Below are 23,246 nucleotides of genomic sequence, written 5' to 3'. Positions count from 1 at the left end.
CAGAGATCCAGAAAACATGTCAGGTTTTTCTGGCAATTTCAGCCCTTCGCATCACACTGGACACGTGAGCACACAGGTACGCATCGTCAGGAAAATGTCACTACCGTAATGCTTCAAAATGTCACATCTGACCAACACATATGACTCTGTCCCGGCCTTGTTTGCACAGTTGAAAGGATTAGCAGGAATGCAGACTTGATGATAACTCTGCTCCAGAGTAGAGAGGAATCACATGGCGGCCGTGCAGCCATCTGTTTGTTTTAAGGCCCCTATATGTTGGTGCCTGAACAGGATATTTTGCAGTTGAAAAATAAACATGGCAGTGCTCTTTGGTAATGAATGATATATCTGCCATAAGCTAATATCAGCAGCTACACAATGTCTCAACAAAATGTCTAGTGTGTACCATTTTATTTTCCTTCTCTCACATAGTTTAACAACATCTATGACGTGCTCCATGAGGCCCATCTACCTGCACACAACAGTAAACATAAGATGAATGAAGAAGGAGGGACAATTTTGTCTGTAGTGTGACATGTCTCTCGTCAAAATCAAGAATTTGTTCTCTATGATCAGTTAATCTGATCCGGGACAAATTCTCATCAGAATATGAAATGAAATGATGCATAAAAACATGGGCTGATCTGACACTGTGCAAATCTGACATGCCTCAAAGTGCTGTCCTACAGTCTGACACAGATTTTATTAGACCAGTCTAAACCAGTGTGGCATGCAATTAACCTACAAGACTGCAGTCATCACATAGTGTGTTAAACCAATGACGATCTTATGCTGCTGTTCAGATTGAGGTATTGTTGAATGAGTATTGTTGAATGCGTGCAGCATAATTGCTTTGTCACACATGTGGAGGTCACGTATGTAACAATGTTCTAACTAAAGAGTGAATGGAAAATGCTTAATAGTGGGTGGTTGAGTTCGCAATGAAAGCAGGCTCATAACTACTATAAAGATTAGTCAGTGCCCTTTAAACTGGGTTACTTTCTGTCAAATGTGATGACTCACAACAAAGGCACTCAAGCAGCCGTCAGCCAAAATAACAAATCCACAAAGCTCGTAAAGAGAACAGCCTCAGAGAGAGTTCCCTCTGTCTCTTTCCCTAAAATTTCCCAGCAGTGCTTGACTCTCTAATTGCACGAGGGTACTCTACATTTACGCCCCTCCCTCTCTCTCTAGTTTGTCTTCTTCCTGGTGCAGTGAGCTATATTTAGTCCCCCTCAGCACAGACGGTGCCCGCCAGCCAGCCAAGCCATGGCGGCCTAAAGCAGAGCAGAGCGGAGAAGAGCGGAGAGGAGCAGCTCCCCTCATTCAGGCATCCAGCTCGAAAACAGCAACACAAACAATCAAACCAGCCAACCAAAGGGACCGGAGGAGACAGGCTGGACACGCACTGGTGCACTGCCATGAACACACACATGCAAACTCTCATGAAACCGGGCGCACGAAGCAATTCAGAGGAAGGTACCATAATAATGTGGATGACATTCACTTAATGATGACCTTTCTCCAAACACAGACATGGAAAATTATACACAGAAACATGCCTAACAACTGTACACTGCCTCATCCTGAAACACAGACTCACATGCACACGCTTATATGCAGCTACACAGGAAACGTTTCCTCTTCTGGTCACACAAATCAAATATTGCCCCTTCTTATTTTCCCTGAGCTTCCCCATCCATTGGTTTGACTCTCCCTTGGCGGTTTGTCTATTGATCTCATTCATTTCCCTGCATCGTTTCTCCATCTGTGGGAAAATCGATCTAATAATGACTGTGGTAGCGAATGTGTGAGTGTATGTGTGTTTCTCTTCCCCTTCCTCTCCCAGACTGTTTAAATCAAGAGGTTAGACAAGGCTATCTGCCTCCGCAGTCCGTGTCTAGCCAATAACTGTTCTCTAGCCGCCTGTGTGTGTGTGTGCGTGTGTGCGTGTGTGTGTGTGTGTGTGTGTGTGCATGTGTGTGTGCATGTGTGTGTGTGTGTGTAATTAGGAGAGTCTGGGTCTATGTGATGTCTCAATCGAGGGCTGCCTAAAATTGAAAGACACCCTGTTCTCTGGTCGTAAATCGAGTGTGTCAGTCTGTCATTTTCATGCTGCCCCAGCTCCCACAAGACACGGAGCCGGTCTATGCAACGTGATGTGAGTCACTGAGTTCACTGGTCACTCAGTCGGTTTGGGTTAAATCACGTTTTATATATAAGGAAAGTGCTCGGATCTACATTAGAGCTGTTAGAGACCATCATATGGTTACAATAAATGAAAACAGAAGTTGAAGAAAGGAAAAGAAAAGAGTACAAAACAGCAGAAAAACACCAGCAATGTTGGATTTATTGGATGCCAAACAGCATGAGGGCAACAAGCATGAGCCTATGGTAGGTTCTATGAACTTCACATTTGAAAAGATGAATGAGAATCACTGGAAATCCCCATTGGGTTTATCACTGCATCTCATCTTTTTACAAGCATCTCATAAGCCTCAGGGCGACTCCTTGGATATGTCAATCTGTGCTCTGGATTCAGGCAAAAAAATAAATAAATAAATAAAAAAAATCCTGTGGTTTGCAGGATTTATCTCCACATGCAGGACTTAGGTTCCAGCGCCATGTCAGCAAGCATCCAACCTGCGGAGATATCTTTGTGCAAGATACCAAATTCCTTCCAACTCAACAGTGTAGCCAACCCCCGACCTTTGACCTACACCCTGAGGGAAGCAAAGAACTTTCTCCTGGAAATCATTAAGGAATTACATTAATATAAGGATGTGAAAATCCCCACAATCCCACTCAAACTGTTTTTCCACAATGGCAGCAATTTCTGGTGCCAGCGACCTTAGCTCTTGCAATCCCCCAGTACTGTTATTATACTTCCATTAAATCATCTTTCCTGCGAGTGGGCAAGTGGGTAAGAGGTAGAACAGCGCAACATGAGCCGGGATCCAGCGTCAAGACAGCTGCAAGTACAAGGAATGAACACTGGCAGATGGAGGCAGCAGGATAGCTCCTGTGTCACCTCATTTAATTTCTTCCAATGACGCCAGAAAGTCTGCCAGTTATGAAGATATAATGTTCGCAGTCTGACCACAGAGTTTGTGTCCGATTTCACAGTTCTTATTTGTTAGTCACGAACCTGGCACATCTTTGGATGACAATTCGGTTGGAGTGGTACCCCACCCAAAACCTATCTGTGAGTATTAAACACTTTCGTCCTGTTGGCTTCAAAGGTGATTGTAAAGACTGTGGAAATTGCAGCTGTAGTCCACGCAGGGGAGTCCTGTGGCATTCATCCTTACGCTTGTGAGCAAGCGTGCGCTTTCATTTGCCCAAAAATCAACGACTGTTCCACTGGTGGGAAGTATCAAGCCGAGCTCACAGGCCACACGTGAAGGGTCAAGACATGACAATCGTTCAAATGGGGATAATGCGGCACAGAGTCTTTCCTCAAATGCTTTCATGGTGTTTCACTGAGTTATACGCACAAAAATGAAATAAGTAATTGAATTAAAAATGAATATGAGAGCCCAAGTAAGATGTTTAAGCCACTCTTACTTTGTCGCCTTTGTATACCGTGCCAACCGATGAGTAAAATGGACATAATTGCTGGATTGTCGGCTTCGGAAAGTTATGCAAATTGTGGGATAGACCTTCCAACTCTTCCAAGAGGAGAGTTTCATACACGGTTCAACCATTCAACAAGCACTTTGGTTAAAGGCATACCGACCCATTAAGAGAATCACGTGTGATCACGTCTGGTCACTTTCCGATAGCGACTCACTTTAGCCTCCAATCCGCCCTGAAGACGTAGGCCGAAGCTCTTGTTGACCGACAATCACCACCACCAGCTTCCGGCAAGGAACCATGTTGAGCGACGGGGAAAACAATAGCCACTTTAAGTCTGTGGGGGAAAATATGATAGAATCTGGGTCGAGTGCTCACACCGATTTTGACCGTCAAGGACACCGACTGAGAGAAAGCGTTCAACTAGTTTGGTTTGAGTGTCCCTCTGTGTTTACACAGTGATACAAATACTGCCATGGTAAGAAGTTTAATTCACACTTGGGTTTCTCACATTGAGAATGCATGAGCTGCAGTTTGAGTAGCCTAGAGCATACATGAAGGAGGACGACTAAGGAGGAGTAATGATAAGAGACAAACTCGCAAAACGTTCCTCATGTGTTTTTGCTTCTCCAATGCCTATGCAAATGTTGCCCCAACCTATAATTAGTTAAAGAAAGCTTTAACATTTTCTACATATGCTGCCTTCACGGGTGCAGAGCGGACACGTCTTTCCCTGGAAAAGTCTTCTGGGACGCAGGAAGGCTTTTGTGTCTGCAGAAACACCAGCAGCGCTTTGTTTGTAATAAATACAAGGAGAGCTCAGCATTGATCTCCACCAAGGCTAAACACACATCAAGGAAACCCGAGGAAGACGGCGTTACAGTAAAGCCTCCCACGCTTGACTGACAGGTGTGCAGTTTATGAATACGACCACTTTAATAATGTTGTCTTTTATTGGAAATGAAGGCGCTAACCACACGACAAAATACCTAAACATGAGCGATCAATAATCCCACTGGAAGCTTTTGATTGTTTTAAAACACCCTGTTATGAGAACAGTGAACGCAGCACATTTTCCCCTTATGTTCAGCTGTAAATTTCCATAGGTTACACTGTGCAGTTGGCAGTAGAGAGCAGGGTGTGTGTTGAAAGACGAGTGCTGTGTGTGCTGTTAATGCACTTTCACTCTCACACACACACACACACACACACACACACACACACACACACACACGATACTGCTTTTAACTCTGCTGCTGACAATCACACCCACAGCAGTAACAACAGTTATGTAGCTATGTAACAATCTATTTATCCAGGTGTGTGTGTGTGTGTGTAACGTATATGTAAATGCCTTTGATAAGGTGTTATGAAATCTGAAGAGAGAGAGGTGGAGAAAGTGAGTGAGAAAGGCCAAACGCAATTTTTACATGACATATTAAATGGTTTTAACTCTTTAAATGCTGTATTTTCTATGTGTTGTGTTAGATTTTTTTTTTTTTTTGACGCGATTCTGTAAAGATTCAAATGAAAAAAAAAACAAGGCATGAGGGCTCGAGGCGAGTTTTTCATTATGCAGCGACACAGTGGGAGAGACTGAGTGGGTGTGTTATGGCACACAGAAGAGCTGGAATGTGTGGGGACAGGAAGAGACAGACAGAGACAGAGCAGCAGTGCTGAGTGGGGGAAAAAAAAAGGGGGGGGAGAGCACATTTGTGGTGGGAGAACCACATTCGCTGCCCCATGTGCAGCTTATTTAGATCATCCTTGAACAATATCTGAACTTCCACTTTGCAGACATTATCCTGCCAGGACCCTGGGCAACCATGTTGGCCTTTATATTTGACTGTCAACGGGTTGTAATTGACAGAAGACAAAGACTTTTGCAATTTAGAAAAATATTAAAAGAAGCTTGAGCTTGGTGGCTCTGCTTGAGTTGGCTGAACTCTACAGTGTGTGTGTGTGTGTGTGTGTGTGTGTGTGTGTGTGTGTGTGTGTGTGCGCGCGCACCTGAATGCTTTAGAAAATGTTCCCACTCTTGCAATATGGGCAGTTTACAGAGTGCAGTCAAGTTCAGAGCAAATTTGTGCCGTCTGCATGTATTGTTCCAACAGTTTCTATCATCAGTCGGTAAGTTGATCATCGTAAATTTAAGTGCTTACTATTCATCAAGCAGAAACACAGAACATTCTCAGGTTTCAGCTTGTCAAAGCTTGAGTATTTGCTGTTTTTCTCTGGTCCGACTGTTGGTTGGACAAAACAAGACATTTGAACATGTCAGCTTGGGTTCTGGGAAACTATGTCGGTCTATTTTTAACTGCTTTCTGTCATTTTATAGTCTTAATGAAAAGTTAGCTGCAAATTAATCAGTAACGGAAACCATTGTTAGCTGCAGCTTTACTTTTTATATCCTTGTGTGTCTCTTCAGTGACAGTTTAATCCAAAATAGAGACTGTGTCAGTTAAAATTTGTTTTAAACTGCTGAGAAAACCTGCGGCAAAAATCCGGTGTAAACGATTCAACTCTTAAGTCCAAAATTCAAACATGTACTTCAATGGAAGAGAAGAGATATTTTCATTTTGGAGCAAACACTCAATCCTGTAAAAGTTGAACCTTATTCGAGCAGAAACTTCCTTCAGTGGCTGTAAACGCAGCATTTAAAATGTGGTTGTCCTTGTGTAACAGAAACTGGCATCTGAGCTGAAATCTGACATGGGACGTCCTGTCCCTGGACAGAACACACGGAGCGAAAGCCAACGGGACTAAAGGGTTTTGGGGAGTGTTATCTCATTCACTCTCCGTCTCTCCCTCAACACTCGCTCACATTTTCACTGTTTGCTGACTCGGACCACCAGTTTCTCTCCGTCTCTGTGTGCGTCGTGTCACTCCACCAGTTCTGCCACTTTCTGCCAATGTGAACGCCCCCCCCCCCAAACACACACACACACACACACACACACACACACAAACACACAATCTTGGAGGCGGCATCTTGAGTGATATATGGAGTGATCGCAAAAGCAGGTGGGCTCCTCACTTCTTAGTATGGCTTTTCCCAGCATGTCAGTGGCCAGCTTGCTCCGGCTCTCTGACGTGGGCCGACAACTGAAGTGAAACACAAGACGCTGTTGCACCATCTTTAAGAAAAGGCAGCGACGGAGCTGCTGTTGAGACATTTGTGTCTCGTCTTGCTTCACTCGGCGCTGTGTCAGACCGGCATAATTCAGATAGCAGTCAGCAGGATAATTGCCTTGTTTTGTGTGCATCACTCCAGTCAGGTATCTTATCAGACCTTCTGAAAGTCGAAGCTTTTAAAGGGGAAGGTAAACGTTTCCCAACAGAAGGTGAGACTGACATGATTCTCAGTTGGTTCAGCTGCTGCCCAGTTTTCTGGGATTGAAATGTGATGCATGGTTTCCCTCTTGGAAAATTCCTGATACCCCCCCCCCCCCCCTTGTTTAATACTAAATATGTCTGGCAATAATTATTATTAGAATGCAATATTTTTTAGACATTAATATATATTACAATAGAGCAAATGCATGAAAAATTACATATAAAACCAGCAATTGATATTTGAGGAAATGAACTGCTATACATTACATCACACAGAAGTTTTCACACATAAAGAAAACCTTAAAGCTTCAATAATCAATATTTTTATATCAACGGATGAATCAGATTAGTACGCGTACCATGAAAGGTGTCGCCAAAACCTGCTGATTTTCAGCTCATCGTTTTGATTTTCCGACGCCGCAGCTTTGATGCTTTAGCTCACTGCTCTACTCAAACTGGTTTCCAGCCTGCAGGCGACAACACACTTTGCGCTACCTGTCCAGCATCAAACCGCAAACAGACACAGGTACCGACAGGCCAGATATTTCCCAGAAGAGTTGGAGGAAACCAAACCAGAGCTAAAAGGAGTGTGAACATTGAACATTCACATTCATCAGGCTGCCAATAAATGAATACAAACAAATGCTCCTGTTGCTTTATGTCTGGACTTATAATATGATAATATGTCAGTGTGGTGTTTGCACTGGTCCCGAGTAGAGATCTGTCAATGCAGGTTTAATGACTCATTTTGTTAGTTTTTAATCAAAAGTGAACCAAACCATGTAATCCAATTAGATATGGGGGAAAAAAACTAGAACAAATGAACCACTATCACATCCACAGTTGATCTACAACATTACAGAGCTCCACACAGATTGAAGCCGCCACAGTCAGACCTGCTTCATGCTTACATCAGCTCAGTTAATAATACTCATTAAAAAAGACCAATTCAAAGCTTCCTTTTCCTGCTGTTCACCTCACTCATCTACTAAACCAAATTCAGCCTGAGTTTCACTGTCTCCCAGCGTTCTGCAGCGTCAGACAGCACCGACAACAACTGACAAACCTTTGGATCATTAAAACGACGACGGGGGGCTGACAGAGTGGAATCTGGATTGCGTTGTGGATCCTGTCCTGTGTGTTTGGAAACCGATGTCGATCTGTGTTTCACAGCGTCTGTGTGTGTGTGTCCACGTGCCAGCTCATGGCCTCTGCTCCAGTATGATGATGAATTGTGTAATTATTAATAGAGATACCCCTGCCCCTTCACACCGCAACAGCGCAAACACACACACACACACACACAGAAAAAACTACCCCACTGGAATTAAGTTTCTACATGCTATTTTATTAAGGGCAGCGGGGCTCGTCTGCGTATAGGGGGAATAACCAGAATGATTGTATAGGTGTATGTGTGCAAACACTGTGACCGACACACGCCAGTGTAGGTGTGGATGAGTGTCTGTATGTGCGCGCACAGGAGTCGGTGTGTGTCTGACTGTGGGTAGACAGCCAGACTTGGCCAGCATGCACCGCAAATATTTATTTACGGACCTTCTAGAGGCTCCGCTAGCAACGCTTCTCGCCTTCTCCTCGTCTGCACAGGAGGAAAAAAAAAAAAAGTAAAAGAATCTTTTCTTTTCTTGCTGCTTTTAGGCTCCTCGCCCCGCTCTATCGCTCCTCTGTCCACAGCGTTTAGCACTTTTAGTTTGATGTTTGCTTTGCACTTGTTAATACAGGACTTTCTGAACCAGCGATGCCATTCGAAAAGAATTTGGACAATGACACATTTTCTGCTCCAGCAGATTGGATGTGAATTGAAATAACTACGACTTCGACTTTTAAAACTATGTTAATCAATATTTTTGTATCAACACAGACTCGATGTTATGTGACAGGGTCAGAGAGAAACTCTACATCCAGCAAATACGAGCTTAGAGGAGAGTGAATGTTGGACTTTAATACATTAGATGTGCAGAAACACGACACACTATGTCTGCTGGACGTGTAAACAGGCAACTGTTTGCCTAAAAGAAATTTATAATGTGATAATATGACAGTACTGTGCGTTTATTAGCTTGCTTTGGATTCCCTAATCCCCCGGGTAGCCAAAGAAATCAATTAGTGCAACCTTAATGCTTGTTTGAGGGAGTTCACGTCTGCAGCACTTCAGATGGACGGTGCGCTGTAGGTACTGTTTGTGCCATATTTGAACATCGCAGCAAGAAAATGACAGGGCTTCTACACTGCTACACTGTTAAACCAAAATGGATATAAACACCCTAAAATTAAACCTGAAAGTCCCCACAAAACCCTCTTAGTCATTTCATTTCAGATCCAATGTGGAGCATGGAGCCAATTTTCCTACTGTTTCAGGTAGCCATTGGTTTCCATTCAATCCCAGACAGTACAAAAGTCAAACTTGTGATATCGCAGCATAGTAATGCAGTGCAGATGTTTCAAATCAATCTGGAGTTCAAAGATTATGTAACTTGGACATTGGATTAAATTGGATTGTTGGCTAATAGATTTTCCTCTTGTATGGAAATGAGTGGAAATCAGTGGATGCCTGGAATGGCGTGAAGAAAGATCCAAATACCTAAAACACACAAGCATGGTTCGCACCGTCGGTTAGCAGTGATGCAAGTTAAATTTGTAGTAAATAGGCAAAAAAAAAAAAAAAAAAAAAAAAGGCCAAACTACTGGTGTGGTCCTTTGTTCATGTGGTTAGTTTTAGCTGGACGAGAATAGAGACGACTGGAAACAAGAGAAGAAAAGAAAAGAAACAGCAGTTAAAGCAACATAAATGGAGACATGGATGCCTGTGTAACACGGCAGTACTGCAGGGCACGCTGGTCATGTGTGTAATGTATGAGTCAATGAACCGCAAGCAGTTTGGAAATGAGTATTTGTGTGTGTGTGTGTGTGTGTGTGTGTGTGTGTGTGTGTGTGAGAGCTGGGCAGCAAGGCGACAATGGTGGCTGGCTGGGCCAAGGTTGCACAAGCATATTACTACAGCTTATGACTGTTCATCTGCTCTGTGTGGGTGTGTGTGTGTGTGAGTGTGTGTGTGTGTGTGTGCGTGTGTGTGTGTGTTTCTTGTCCAAACACACACATTATACAAAAGACACCTTAAGTACAGCAAGGTGATATTTTTTTTAACCATAACCATCCTCTTTCTCTCACACACACACGTATCAATAATATCCCTGCGGACATGAAGTCCCCACATCATATAAATGAGCAGCGTGATGACGCACGCCCGACCACTAGCTCTCTCCCTGTGTGTGTGTGTGTGTGTGTGTGTGTGTGTCTGTGTCTGTGTCAGTGTGTTGTTGTCGACAGGAGCTCATGATTCATATTCAGATTCTGCTGGACTCCGAACAGCCTTCAGCTCCACCATCACCAGCTCGCAGCGGAAAGGAACACGCTGTCACCACGCCGCCCGGACACACGTGCTGATGACGGCCGGGCTTACACACACTACGGACGCAAATCGCCCGGTCGTGCATGCGCAAGCACAAAACTCATGTCACGTTTCTTTCAGCTCCCCCTGGATGACAACTGGTCATGAATAAAAAACAATTTCATTAATGGCAAATGAAATTCAGCAGGAACATAAACAGTAAACATAGAGAGCGTGTGCCACCTCTCAATCATCCCTCGCTCATCCACTTTCCTAACACCCTCCCGACCCTCCGTCTCATCCACATGCAATTTCTACTTGTTTGTTCTTGACCAGGTATGACTAATGAGTAAACAGGCGAGTTGAGCACATGTCATTTCCTCTCTGCTGCCGATTCGAGGCTTTTAATGTACCGGCTGGAGCCATGACGCCTGAAGCGGAGAAGAACATTGTGTTAGCAGCTGTGAAGAGGTGTAGTGGGGTGGGAGGAGGCGGGGGGTGTGGGGGTGTGTGTGTGGGGGGGGGGGGGGGGTTTAATTGTAGATTCCCGAGATGGTGTCTGTCTGGGAAACAGAAACAGAACACCGAGTTTCTGTGAGGCATGAAAAGATACAGACGTTTTAGATGCACACGAACACCACATAGGCAAACACAGCCAGCAGCACATACTTCGACAAGAGTCCACACTGCAGACGAACGCACACTACGCTGCACTCTCCAAAACACACCTGTAAACACGTGGCTGACAAATATGAGCATACGTGCAGACAGTAACCCTTAGGAACCTTAGGGGTGCCGTTTGTTTCCCGATGTGGTTTCCAAATCGTTAACATTTGGCACACGAGAAGGCACATGGAACATGTCCGCAGAGTGGCAAGAAAACAAGTTCTGGCAAACATGATGACTTTGGCAAATGAAAATGTGTTTTCTTGGCACCAGCACCTGAAAGTTATCCTGAGATGGAATTCAAACCGGGCCTTAATGATGACTTAATATAACCAGTGACAAAGCATAAATATGCTTTACTCTTTACTGGTATTTACCCGTTCTGTGTGTCTTTACTACAACTCGTCCTCCACTACGAGCGTCACCACAGGTTCACCTGCACTACCTGCAAAGGGTTTGATCACCAGCTGATCAGGATGCAATGCTAATCTCTGCTGCGGCACTCAGTTCCTGCTTCATGTTTGCAGCAAGACCAAGTGGAGCGTGCGCATCCATCTCATCCCACCATTAACTCATGAGACCCAGGTTCACGCTATAATTTGTTTCTGTTTGTTTTGTCTGTTCTATATGGACATACATGCTGATGATGTATTGTTGAATTTAATTGCTGAAATTCCTGCCAAAGTCAGAACAGATGAGAAGATTCTGGTGAGACACAACTCCTGCATTTACACCAATAAATGATTATTGGATTTCATGCACGATCCAAGTCCAAGAAAAAGCTCTCACTGCCAACTGAAACCTGTCCAATCCTACCTTAGCAATCATTACGAGGTGTAAACGCTGTGCACGGCATGAGACACCCTACCTGATAAACCTGCTACTGTCATTACTGTAAATTGCAAATATGCCACGTTAGAATGAAAAGCAACTGTAATGAATTAGTCAGTCATTTTTTGGAGTATTTATTCAGTCTTTAGTCAGCGCTGTTAAAAAACATCAGCACAGATTTGTTAGGAATTTCTCGCTTTTTCCAACCAACAGTCAAAAAACAAAAGATATACTCAATAATCTCATATTTGAAGCAGCAAACTAAATTTGCTCTTGATATATTACTTAAATTCTTAATAACTTATGATAATATGTTAATCAAGTAACTACTGATTACATGGTTCTGCACTGCAAAACACAGACTTGTCTCCCTGTGCAGGAAATCATTTTAACTTCAACATCTCAAGAACACTATGTCCAGTCAGAAAACCCATGTGCTTACACACACACACGCGCACACACACACACACACACACACACACACACGCACACGTGTGTCCCCACGGCAATTTGTGTAATTTAATAAATAAAACTGTGCAGAGCGCAGGAAGCTGTTAGTTCTACCACTGAGTCCCGGTTACGGTGCTGACGCCGAGGTGACGTGGAGGTGAGGCAGCACTCTAAAGGTTAACGACCGTTCTCCGGCCAATAATGGCAGCGGTGAGCAAACACTCCTTCATTCGATCTGCACTGATGAGTTACATAAGGCGGGTTGAGGGACTGTTTGTTCTTTCTCTCAATCACCTTATAGACGATTTCAATGATCTTGAGCGGGGAAAATGTTCGGGGTTGGGGGGGCTGGGTCGGTGGGTGCATGTTGAGTTTGGTTCATAGTTGCATGTAGATGGCCAGAGGAAGTGTGTGTTTGTGTGTGTGTGTGTGTGTGTGTGTGTGTGTGTGTGTGTGTGTGTGTGTGTGTGTGTGTTAGGGGAACAATCTAAAAGCTCTCTGTCCATGTGTCCAGATTGGAAAATGTTCTTTTGATTCTCTGAGATTAAATCTGATTTTTGACTCTTCACCAATGTGAACAGGCCTGCAGAGAACGTGAACCCTGATCTGTGCGTCAGGATTAGGTAACTGAAATGCGGGCTGTGTGTGTGTGTTTAGCCTATAGTTTCCCTCCGGGCAGAAGGAGTTGAGCAATCTGTACGAAGTTGAAAGATGGCCTGACTGGTCCCATGATCCTCCGCTCTTTGTTAGTAATTCGAAACACCCAATTTCCAAACTCGGTTTCTGCAAAACCTCCCAGACTCTACACTGCAGGATCGACCGGATGAGGCTACAAATAATAAAAACAATTTGCATCTTCCCCTCGCACTTGATATTTGTTTTAAAGCATGAAGGAACTGCATTTTGACTCTAGGTTATTGCCGTCATAAAACCTTCAACCTCTCTGACCTTCAACCACCATGACAGGTAATTATGAACATCTGCAAGCAAACCCCCTCTGGTTTCACTCTCAGTAAAAGTCAGCTGTTTTGAAAACCTGGATATTTTTTTTTTTTTTTTTTTACTGTCATCTTAACAAGGTCTTGAGGTTTAAGCTGGATTTTGCGAGCTGAATTTGCAGCAAATGTAATCACCTGTAGCTCGTTAACATTAATTAACAGTAAAGTTAAAATGGAGCTCTGCTGTCTTCCAAGCTGCATTCATTAGTTGCAGTCAAAGATAAACTTGAGAGAAACAACATGAGACATTATCCTGCGTATTTACGGTTCAAAGAGACCAACTCAGTGCCGCGTCAGTGTCAGCAAACGCATCGTGTTCAGAAGCTATTAGCGGCTAGCTAGCTGGTTCTGGAGTGTTAATGACCAACAAATGGCAGATATGAGCAGTTTTAAAAAAAAATAAATCTTAAATCACTGTTTTTAAAATGAAACCCGAACCTTTAATGTTCTGAAATGCTCGATGCGAACCTTGGCTCAAGCGGCTGAAGGACAGAGTCTCTTTCTGGGCGCAGTTATCACTGTTATCACTGAATAATGTGCGGTTATTACTGACAGGTGATTATGTTTAAACGCAGTCATGCTCCGCCCATTCAGGTGTTTTCACCTGTTGCCTGATGAGACGTCGTCCCAGGACAGTGTGGGCGGGTGCAAACTGTGCTTGACTGACATCACCCTCACCTTCAGTTTTGTTACACTCGTTAGGGGCGGGACGACTTTCACTCTCATCATTCTTATTCGTCTATAGAGTTTGGTGACATTACACAATTCTAATCAGGGAGTTATTGAAAACACCTGTGGTGGTGTGCAGGTCCTTTCAGTATTTGGCTTGTTCATCGTGGGTTAAATTGGTCCAATTTTCTTTAGATACTCTTACATACAATTTCCCCCACAGCAGGCCCAGTGTTAACTGGCATCTTGACAACTTTATCTTTAAGAAATAAACCTTATGTACTGGCACATAAAAGCCTTGTAAATGAATAACTGTGAGCAGTAGAATTACAAAAGATGAATCAACACTGAAAACGCAGCTAAAATCTTATTACTAAATTATAACCTGTGACAGATAACTTTGACTGTGTGCAAATCTGATGTTTCCACATCACAGAGGATTATAAATGACACCAAAATGTGGGTGTTTTAGGTCAAATGTGAAAGTTGGCTGTTGAGGGAGATCAGTGTGGGGGAGCTCTGCAGGCGCACACAGCTGCAGTGTAATGGGCCAGAAGCCATGAACAACATACTAATAATACCATAATAATAAAAACAGCACATAACTAAATAAAGTTCATGGGCAGTTACATGAAAGTATTTGAATAAAATATTCAAGCAGCATGTGACCACCTCTCAGTCAGCAGTTACTCTCAACAGTCGTCTGGTCAAAAGTGGCTTAATTGGGCCCAATTCAAACAGTCTGGTCAGATCAAGGCTTCACCGGCAAAACCCGAGCGGCGGCTCCTCTGAGAATAACTTGACCCCCGCTGCAGGAGTCTTAACTGGATTCTCACCCTGTTGTCACCGTCAGCACTTCAGCTGACCCCGAGATCAACTCTGACCTCCTCTCATCCCCTGAGCCTCCTCCACCTGATCCACCCAGCCTCGGCACAGCTCAGGACGCAACACACACACACACACACACACACCCACATGTGCCAAAACCACACACGGCCACATAAACAAACAATAATACAGCCAGACAGAAGTATATACACACACACACACACACACACACACACACACACACACGGACTCCATGTGAGAAGTGTCTCGTTAGTAGTCGGTAATCAGCTTAGTGCTCTCCAACGCCCACCGGCACTAAGCTCTTTACAGACGAACCCAGTTAGAGAAGGAGCCGAGTGATGCCATGGCCCTGGATCCAATGAGACACACACACATACACACACACACACACACACACATACACACACACACACACCAACACACACACACCAACACACACACACCAACACACACACACATCATGGTGGAGACATGGGGAGAAACACTGTGGCGGTGCTGACATCAAGACAATCACCTGAGACAGAGGAGAGACGTGTGTGTATGTGTGTGTATGTGTGTGTATGTGTGTGTTGGTGTGTGTGTGTGTGTGTGTCTGTGTGTGTGTGTTGGTGTGTTTGTGCGTGTAGGGAAAAAAAGAAATTTATATGGCAGGAGGAGACAGACAGAGGGAAAAAAAGAGACTCAGAGTGAGAAGAACGCAGAAAACTCGGCAGAAAGAGAAGCTCAAACGTTTTCCTGGGAGAGAGTGTGAGAAGGGAGGGAGACAAATAATAAGGAGTGTGTGTGTGTGTGTGTGTGTGTGTGTGTGTGTGTGTGTGTGTGAAAGGAGGGAAACACTCCCTCCTTCTCCTCCTCCTCCTCCTCCTCCTGTGCACTCAGTAACCCCAGTGGGTTGGTGGGTGGCTGCTCCGTTCTTTTAGGCAGCACCCGACGCTCTCTGGGCCCGGCATACATCCCATACCACAGCGCACAATCAGCGCTCTGTAGCCAGGATCACGCTCATACAGGGAGCTGGCACGCTGCCAAGCAAACACAGACACAGACACACACACACACACATACATACACACTCAAAGGCATGTACATACACAGAGGACACTCAGAGTAAAGGAACACACATGTCAATGTAACCTTAAAAAACCTCAAAGACCGGTTTCAACTAAGAAGTATTTCTGTTGCTTGTTTGATTCTCCAGTCTATAATATCAGAAAATAGTAAAAAAAAAAAATAAAGAAGAAGAATCTATAAGAATTTGCCACAGCTCTGTGTAACATTTTCAAGCGGCTTGTTTTATTACACCAGTCCCAAACCCAAAATATCGAGGGGTGCAGGAAAGGGGATTTTGTTTGCAAAAAAAAAAGAAACGACAGACTAGAAACTAAAAACTAGAGAAAAGCAGCAGAGATTGAAGCGGAAATTGTCATTTCTTTCCTTTTAAATGTATTAAAAGATGAAATCCCTTGACAAAATTGTACATTTGTTTTGAAATGATCAATTCATTGACTGATCTTTAAAGAATAGTGCAACATTTTGGTAAATTCGCTTTCCTGCCGAGAGATAGATGAGCAGATCACTTCTCCTCCGTTTGTCTGCTCAACATGAAGCTGGAGCCAGCAACTAGTTAGCTTAGCTTAGCATAAAGACTGACAACAGCTAGCCAGCCAAGGGAACTGTCTGGTGTAACACCCAGTGGAGCCAGGTTTGTTTTTTGTTGTTTTAATGGAAAACACAAGAAGATATGTTAATCAGTGAGCTTTAGAGGTGCTGGTAGGCAGATTCTGTTTCATTTGGACAGAGCCAGGCTAGCTCTTTCCACCTGTTTCCAGTCTTTATGCTAAGCTAAGCTAACTAGTTGCTGGCTCCAGCTTCAGCACCCAAATGCACTTGAACAAGCATGCAAACATGAGCCATGCATATCAAGTACGTATTACGTAACATATTGCAGTAATATTAATAAGAGTTATATTCAGACATTCACACAAACACAATCTGCTTCAGCAGGTGCCTCACCTTAACTTGGCCAGTGAAGGCGCCAACTTAAAAAAAACAACAAAAAAAAACAGGCTGTTTGGCAGCGACTTCTTAATGCAGACATGCTCTGCAAGTTTCTGCAATCTTTCCTCCGATCTAAGTAAATCAAATCATCTAGTGTATATTCTATCTGATGGATGGCCACGCTCCCAAATGCACAGTACAAGAGGTGCATTAATTCATTCATTCAAGCACAAACATCTCTCACATGCCCCAGCTGAAAGCTCCTTAATCTGCGGAACATGATTATGAGAAAGAAAAAAAAAAAAAGCCTGATGTGAAAATAATAATAATTTAAAAAAAAAATAGAAGAGAGCAAACAAAGAGTCCACAGGGAAAAAGAAGAAAAAACAGGAAGAGGAGGGGAAGAAATGGAGGTCTGGAGAGTGGAGGAAGGAGGCATGGTGGGGCACAGAGGCTTTGTTCAAAACAGAATGAGCAAAACAGTATTGACAAAAGAGACAGGAGGTGTGTGTGTGAGTGTGCGTGTGTGTGAGTGTGTGAGTGTGTGAGTGTGCGTGTGTGCGTGTTTGTGTGTGTGTGTGTGTGTGTGTGGTTGGAGTTGGGGTAGACCAGGGGCAGGTCAGTGAAGGTTACTTTGGCCATTAGCTGAGGAGCTTTTGGCTGATCCCTGCTTCCTGAGAGGTGATTGGCTTGGATGATCTGTCTCAGCTTTTCCTATTAAGAGCAACAGTTCAGTTCAGACATGTGTGTGTCTCAGTCTAATTCGTGTGTGTGTGTGTGTGTGTGTGTGTGTGCGTGCGTGTGTGTGTGTGTGTAAACCAAACAAATCACGACTTTGCAATGTATCTAAAGAGCTGTGAATTGAAAAGCAAGCATGTACAGGTGTGGCATTTCAAAAGCTTTTCTGTCACATCAAATGACAAGTCCACAATATGCACACACACACACACACACACACACACACACACACACACACACACACACACACACACACATAGTCTGTCCTGCGGCGCCTCTTTGACTGACCAAGCTGCCAATACAATTCATTCCCCTGCCGCCGTGTTTGTGTGTGTGTGTGTGTGTGTGTTTGTGTGTTTGAGTGTGTGTGCGCGCTCCAAATGCATGTGAATAAGGCACTAGTCAGTCAAAACATGACTAGAGTACTGAACCATTAGCCGAGGTTTTACTACCTAATTAACATTCGCCCAGCTGGGCACCTCACCAGAAAACACACACACACACACACACACACACACACACACACACACACACACACACACACACCAAAAAAAGGAGAAAGGACTCCAACTGAATTCCTGTCGAGGAGCCCTTGAGCAAGGTGTTTAACCCCCAATAAGAATCACATATATGTCATATTGCGACATGCCTGTAAGAAAAGACTCAAAGAGGTATTTTCCATTCTTTTCTGTCGGACCAATAAGATTCAAAGTTCTGTAACGGGCATGTACTCTCCTACAGAAAATGTTACGGGAGAACAACTTGTTGTAACGGCTGCTGGTACAGAGCGCTATCCCCTCAACGAGGTGGGCGTTTGCTCCGTTTGTCCTCGTGTTCATTTACAAACAAATCATCACAACAATGAAAAGGACAGATTTGTATTTGTGCTGCTTTGACAGTTGTCACTACTGATTCATTTTCCAGTGAAGACTAGCGTTTAAAATATATCGCTGTGTAAAAAAAAAAAACACCACATCAATCTCTCGAACGCTGATATTGTTCTCGGTGCAGCTAATACTGATATGGTATCTTTAGAGTCGTGGTCACCACATTCCTTCTGAGTAACTCCATTTTCTCTATTTTGAGTGCGAAGACTTCCTGAACACCTTATCGTCAAGGGTTACCCTTATTGAATTAACCTATATTTGCTTTGCAGGTTGAGCTGTAACTTCACAGGTATTGTGTACATGTGTGTTTAACTTTTAGCTTGGATACAGCGAGTGAGAAGGAATTAATCGATAAGCGAGGTGTGTACGTGTGTGTGTGTGTGTGTGCGTGTGTGTGTGTACGCAAGTTAGCGTGCTTAAAGTCTCTCTCCCGTATCTCGCCACACTCTCCCTGGACATTCGGTTTCCACTTCGGTATCGTTCTAATTCACGTCTGTTTTTACCTTTAACTGGTGAAACACTGTTTTCCTTGCTGGTCTCGATGGCACGCCGCTGCTGAGAAGTAAAGCAAAGGATGTGTCTGTAACATTAAGGCCTGGAAACGAGATCTGACCCCCGCGGGTGTGTGGAATTACTGGAATTATACACAAACACGTCTCTGTCTTTCTCACACACACACACACACACACACACACACACACTCTCACACACACACACACACACACACACCTTGTCCTATCAGCCGATCTGTCCCCCTTCAGGGTTCCTGTGATGAGCACAAGAATGAAGCCACTCAGGTCTGGTGCTCTCGCCCTGACCTCGTAAACACTTTGTTAAAGTCACACACACACACACACACACACACACACACACACACAACTTTGCTGCCACTATCAGCAAGATCATATTGAGCAGAAAGATCCAAGTATGTGTGTGTGCGTGTGTGTGTGTGTGTGTGTATTTTAAAAAATAGCATGTGGTGGGAGATGAGAAGCGGAGCCTGGTCAAGGTCTTGGGAAGATGAGTGACTGAAAACAAAACGAGGCGGGAGATATCAGGGTGGGAGAGAAGCTCAGCGAGGGGAGAGAGAGGGAATGAAAAAGAGCGAAGAGACGTCAGAGTCGACGAATGAATGCGTTTTCTTCACTGGTAATCACCAAGGCAACAAGCCCATGAACCACACTTGCCTCTGTTCACTCTTTTAATAGTGATTTTTCATAACAATCATCACTTCATAACAGAAAAAACCATTCGACATTCAATCCCCTGCATACCTCAGAAAAACACATCGTGTGCGTTTTAAGGTTTTCCTTCGACGACTTCCTCGATGTTTCCTAACACAGAAACACGGGAGTCCTCTGGATAGTTGAATAACACAACAGGTTTATGTCGAAGTCACCAGTTGCAACTTACCAACCTAGTTTGGTACGGTGGACGCTTCTAAATGCTGCGATACCCATGAGCCTCGGCCACCAAGAGGAAGCCGGTTCAGAGGCGGAAATCAGAACTGCAGCAGTTCTCAGAAGGTTCTGTTGGTGATACTGTTGTTGAATTCATCCAAAACCGAAGCAGAATACGAAGCCGAAGCGATTCCAGCAGCTGAATCTATGACAGTATTAAACCTTCATTATTTTCTCGATCAATTTCACAATCGTAGGGGAACGAAAAACAGCAAACATTCTCACAGGAGAAGCTGCAACCAAAAACACTTTTTCATTAAAAAAGGAGCGAGTATTTTCTAAAGCTTTTGATCTAATGATACAACTGGGAGAGTTAAACGTCACCTGCAGTTGTCTATGCAGAAAATGAAAGGGACATTTCCTCAAACTATGAGTATTTCATCTCCTTTCTGTAAATGCGCATCACCTCTTCGCTCCGGTCCTATCAATCATCACTTCTCTCTTTCTTCCTCCAGCCCTAATGCTTTACTTTCTTCACCTTCCACACCCTCTTTTTGCTCTTTTCTTCTTCAACATCCATCTCCCCTCTCTCCCGCTCTGCTGGAGAAAGAGCTGTGAAAAGCATCCTCATCCATTCTCCGCGCTTGCCGGCGTGTCCGGCTTCAATGTCTGAGAGTCAACAGCGCTTAATGAAAAGGCCTTTTGATGTCTGTCAGATGGGGCAAATAGTAATAGCGTGAAAGCAAATATGTCGGAGTGATGGTAAATAGCACGAAGGCACATGTGCAATCGGCAGACACAGAAAAATTTCCATTCCAATTCGCGGTTGTGACAAATACAGGATTTAGACCGTATCAGTGTTATAATACTGATGAAGGAGAAGGGTGTGTGGAGGTGCAACAAGTGCTCGGAGAGACTGCTTGGTGACAGACACCCACAACATCCAAACACACGCACACACACACACACACACACACACACACACACACACACACACACACACACACGGGAGAGATTTAGTCTCTATTCATCCTGCAGAACCAAATCCACCCATTTCCTCTTCTCCCCGACTCTGTAGTCAATGGAAGATTAGTCTGTGGCAGAGACGACCTCAGGCAACATCTGAAACAACACACACACACACACACACACACACACACACAAAATGGCAGGTCCTATCCTCTGCTTTCCTCTGAAAGCAAAAGTCTGTAACTCATTTTTCTTTAAATGAGACCATTAAATCCCACTAATCAATGAGCTATCAAGAAGATAAATTAGATTGTTTTTTTTAAACAGAGCAGAGAAGTGCAGCGGTGGACCTCAGCCACAGCGAGCTGCCCATTGTGTCACTAAACGCGAAGCTGGTCCGTCTTATGTCGGGAAACTGATATTCCCCAAAGACACAACTGATTGATTTTGTGCCGAAGGCTGAGGCTGTATCATCCATCACTGAATGTCATATTTAAGTGACATATTTCGTGACAAACGCTCATTCCAGGTGGGTCACATTGTGAGGTGAGGGCCATATTTTCTTCTCTTCACCTGCCGGTCGTTGAGACAAGGGATAAAATGATTGGCGGCGTAATTCCAGAGCTGTAAAAACAGAGTGTTCTGGTTTCTGCCCTCAGATTCACGGATGTGTTACATGAACCGTTCCACCGACATCTGAAGCAGCAACGCAGCTACAAGCGGTCGCGTGTTTTCCATATGAGCCGTTTAAAGAGCAACGTAACACCAGCTGAAAATCTTTTCCTGTGGTTTTTTTCGCTTCTCGCTTTACTGCAGCGACGTAGAAGTGCACTCCGGGGTGCGGCAGTACGCCGTGACATCACGGTGGGTGTGGCTACCGGTGTGACATTTCTGACCACCCTGTTACCTGAGACTGAATAATTCATTATTTGTGTATTTATTTATGTACCCCTGTGTTATTTTTTATTATTTTTCTTTAAAAAAAAATGTATCTTCTTACATCTTATATCATTTAAATTATGTGCTGTTGTATCAACCGATTCCTCGTACATGTCCTTCGAAAAAAGTCAAACATTTCTGGCCACACCCAGCCGTGATACTGGCTGTGCTCTTGAAACTTTCAACCAGAGAGGGGAGTGAAAATTACATTTTAACTAAGTTGACTTATCAGTTTACAGCTGCCTGTAACACCAGGTCAAAGTGAGAACGTATGAAAAACCGCCCTCGGACATCTGATACAATATCACAGTCAGGAGAAAAGGCTTTTGTGCTCCAGAGAGGCACCTGCAAAATATTAGAAGCAAACGAACCAACTTCTGAACTCAAATGCTCTGCAGTCACATTTTGACCTGTAACGTCCCTGCCTGACCCAAACTCCCCCACCTCACCCCCACCCCCACCCCCCTGCAGCACCTGTTCTCCAGGTGTCAGCGCTGTTGTTCGGTGGCTGTTATATATTTAGCACATTATTCGGACGCTGCAAAACTCAGTGGATCTCCATGATGACGCCAGATGTAGCTCCAAAAAAAAAAGAAAAAAGAAGAGATTTGTGATGCGGCTGCAAAGCCTGTGCAGGCCGTTACTGTCCTCTGTTCTTACACGACAGACATTCACTATACGTACAGCTGATGGCAGAATACAGCTGCTCTGTACTTGTCGAGGTTTGTATTGTTGAACTCGTACTGCTGCTGGCCACACAGCATGGCGAGCAGCAGTGTGTGTGACGGCTTGATCATCCGTCACAAAGCTGTAAATGTGTGTGTGTGTCTGTGTGTGTGTGTGTGTGTTCAACTCGGATTACTCCTCTAACCCTCTGATTCGCCTAATTGGACAAAAGGCGAGGGGCTGTAATGAGACGATGCTGCTGCCGTGGTGCAGGCAGATGACCTCCTCCTCCTCCTCACACGGTCTGTGCTTGAAGCGAACGGAGGGAAAGAACGCCTCAGTGTTTGAGCCCTCTAATATATTGTACACACATGTGGTGGGACGGACACACAACCTTCAAGAAAACCCAAACAGAGGAGAGTTGTTGCTATGTGCGGTGTGAGCTCGGTGACTCCTTGAACAGACCACCCAAACAAAGCAAACTGGACTTCACAGAACTAAACGTCCTTGATTTTAACCAAAACAAACCCACCCCAAAGAAAAAAAAAATCCTTGATGGCTGTGCTTTCTGACCTCCTCCATTCCATTTTACGATATTGATATTATACAAAGAAACACATCAAAATGTGTTTGAAAATATTAGATAAACGCAGAAATATGGCTTTTGTTTATTCGAGCTGAAGAGGAAATGGATGCAGGCCTCTCTGCCTGTCCTCCGGTTGCTGCGCATCTTCCCATGGGGGCAAATCAGTTGTGTAATGCTGTAATTAGGCTAATGAAGGAAAGTTGAGTTTGCACTGCAGAGAAATTTGAGCTAATTTCCAGCTTAATATTACGCAATCATAAGATGCAGGGGTTTACCTCCCACCTC

The 23,246-nt window shown here is 44.1% G+C and overlaps 1 protein-coding gene across 1 annotated transcript in view; it reads right to left on the bottom strand.

Annotated features, from left to right (window-relative positions):
• LOC111233019 (insulin receptor substrate 1-B-like) overlaps nt 1–23,246 on the bottom strand; it is a 47,783-nt gene that overhangs the window by 3,857 nt on the left and 20,680 nt on the right. The window lies entirely within an intron of this gene.

The sequence above is a fragment of the Seriola dumerili genome, unplaced genomic scaffold (genome assembly GCF_002260705.1).
Source record: "Seriola dumerili isolate Sdu_G_001 unplaced genomic scaffold, Sdu_1.0 BDQW01000362.1, whole genome shotgun sequence".
NCBI classification, from domain to species: Eukaryota; Metazoa; Chordata; class Actinopteri; order Carangiformes; family Carangidae; genus Seriola; species Seriola dumerili.
The sequence above is the reverse complement of the archived record's forward strand: the minus strand, read 5'-3'. Positions and strand labels throughout refer to the sequence as shown.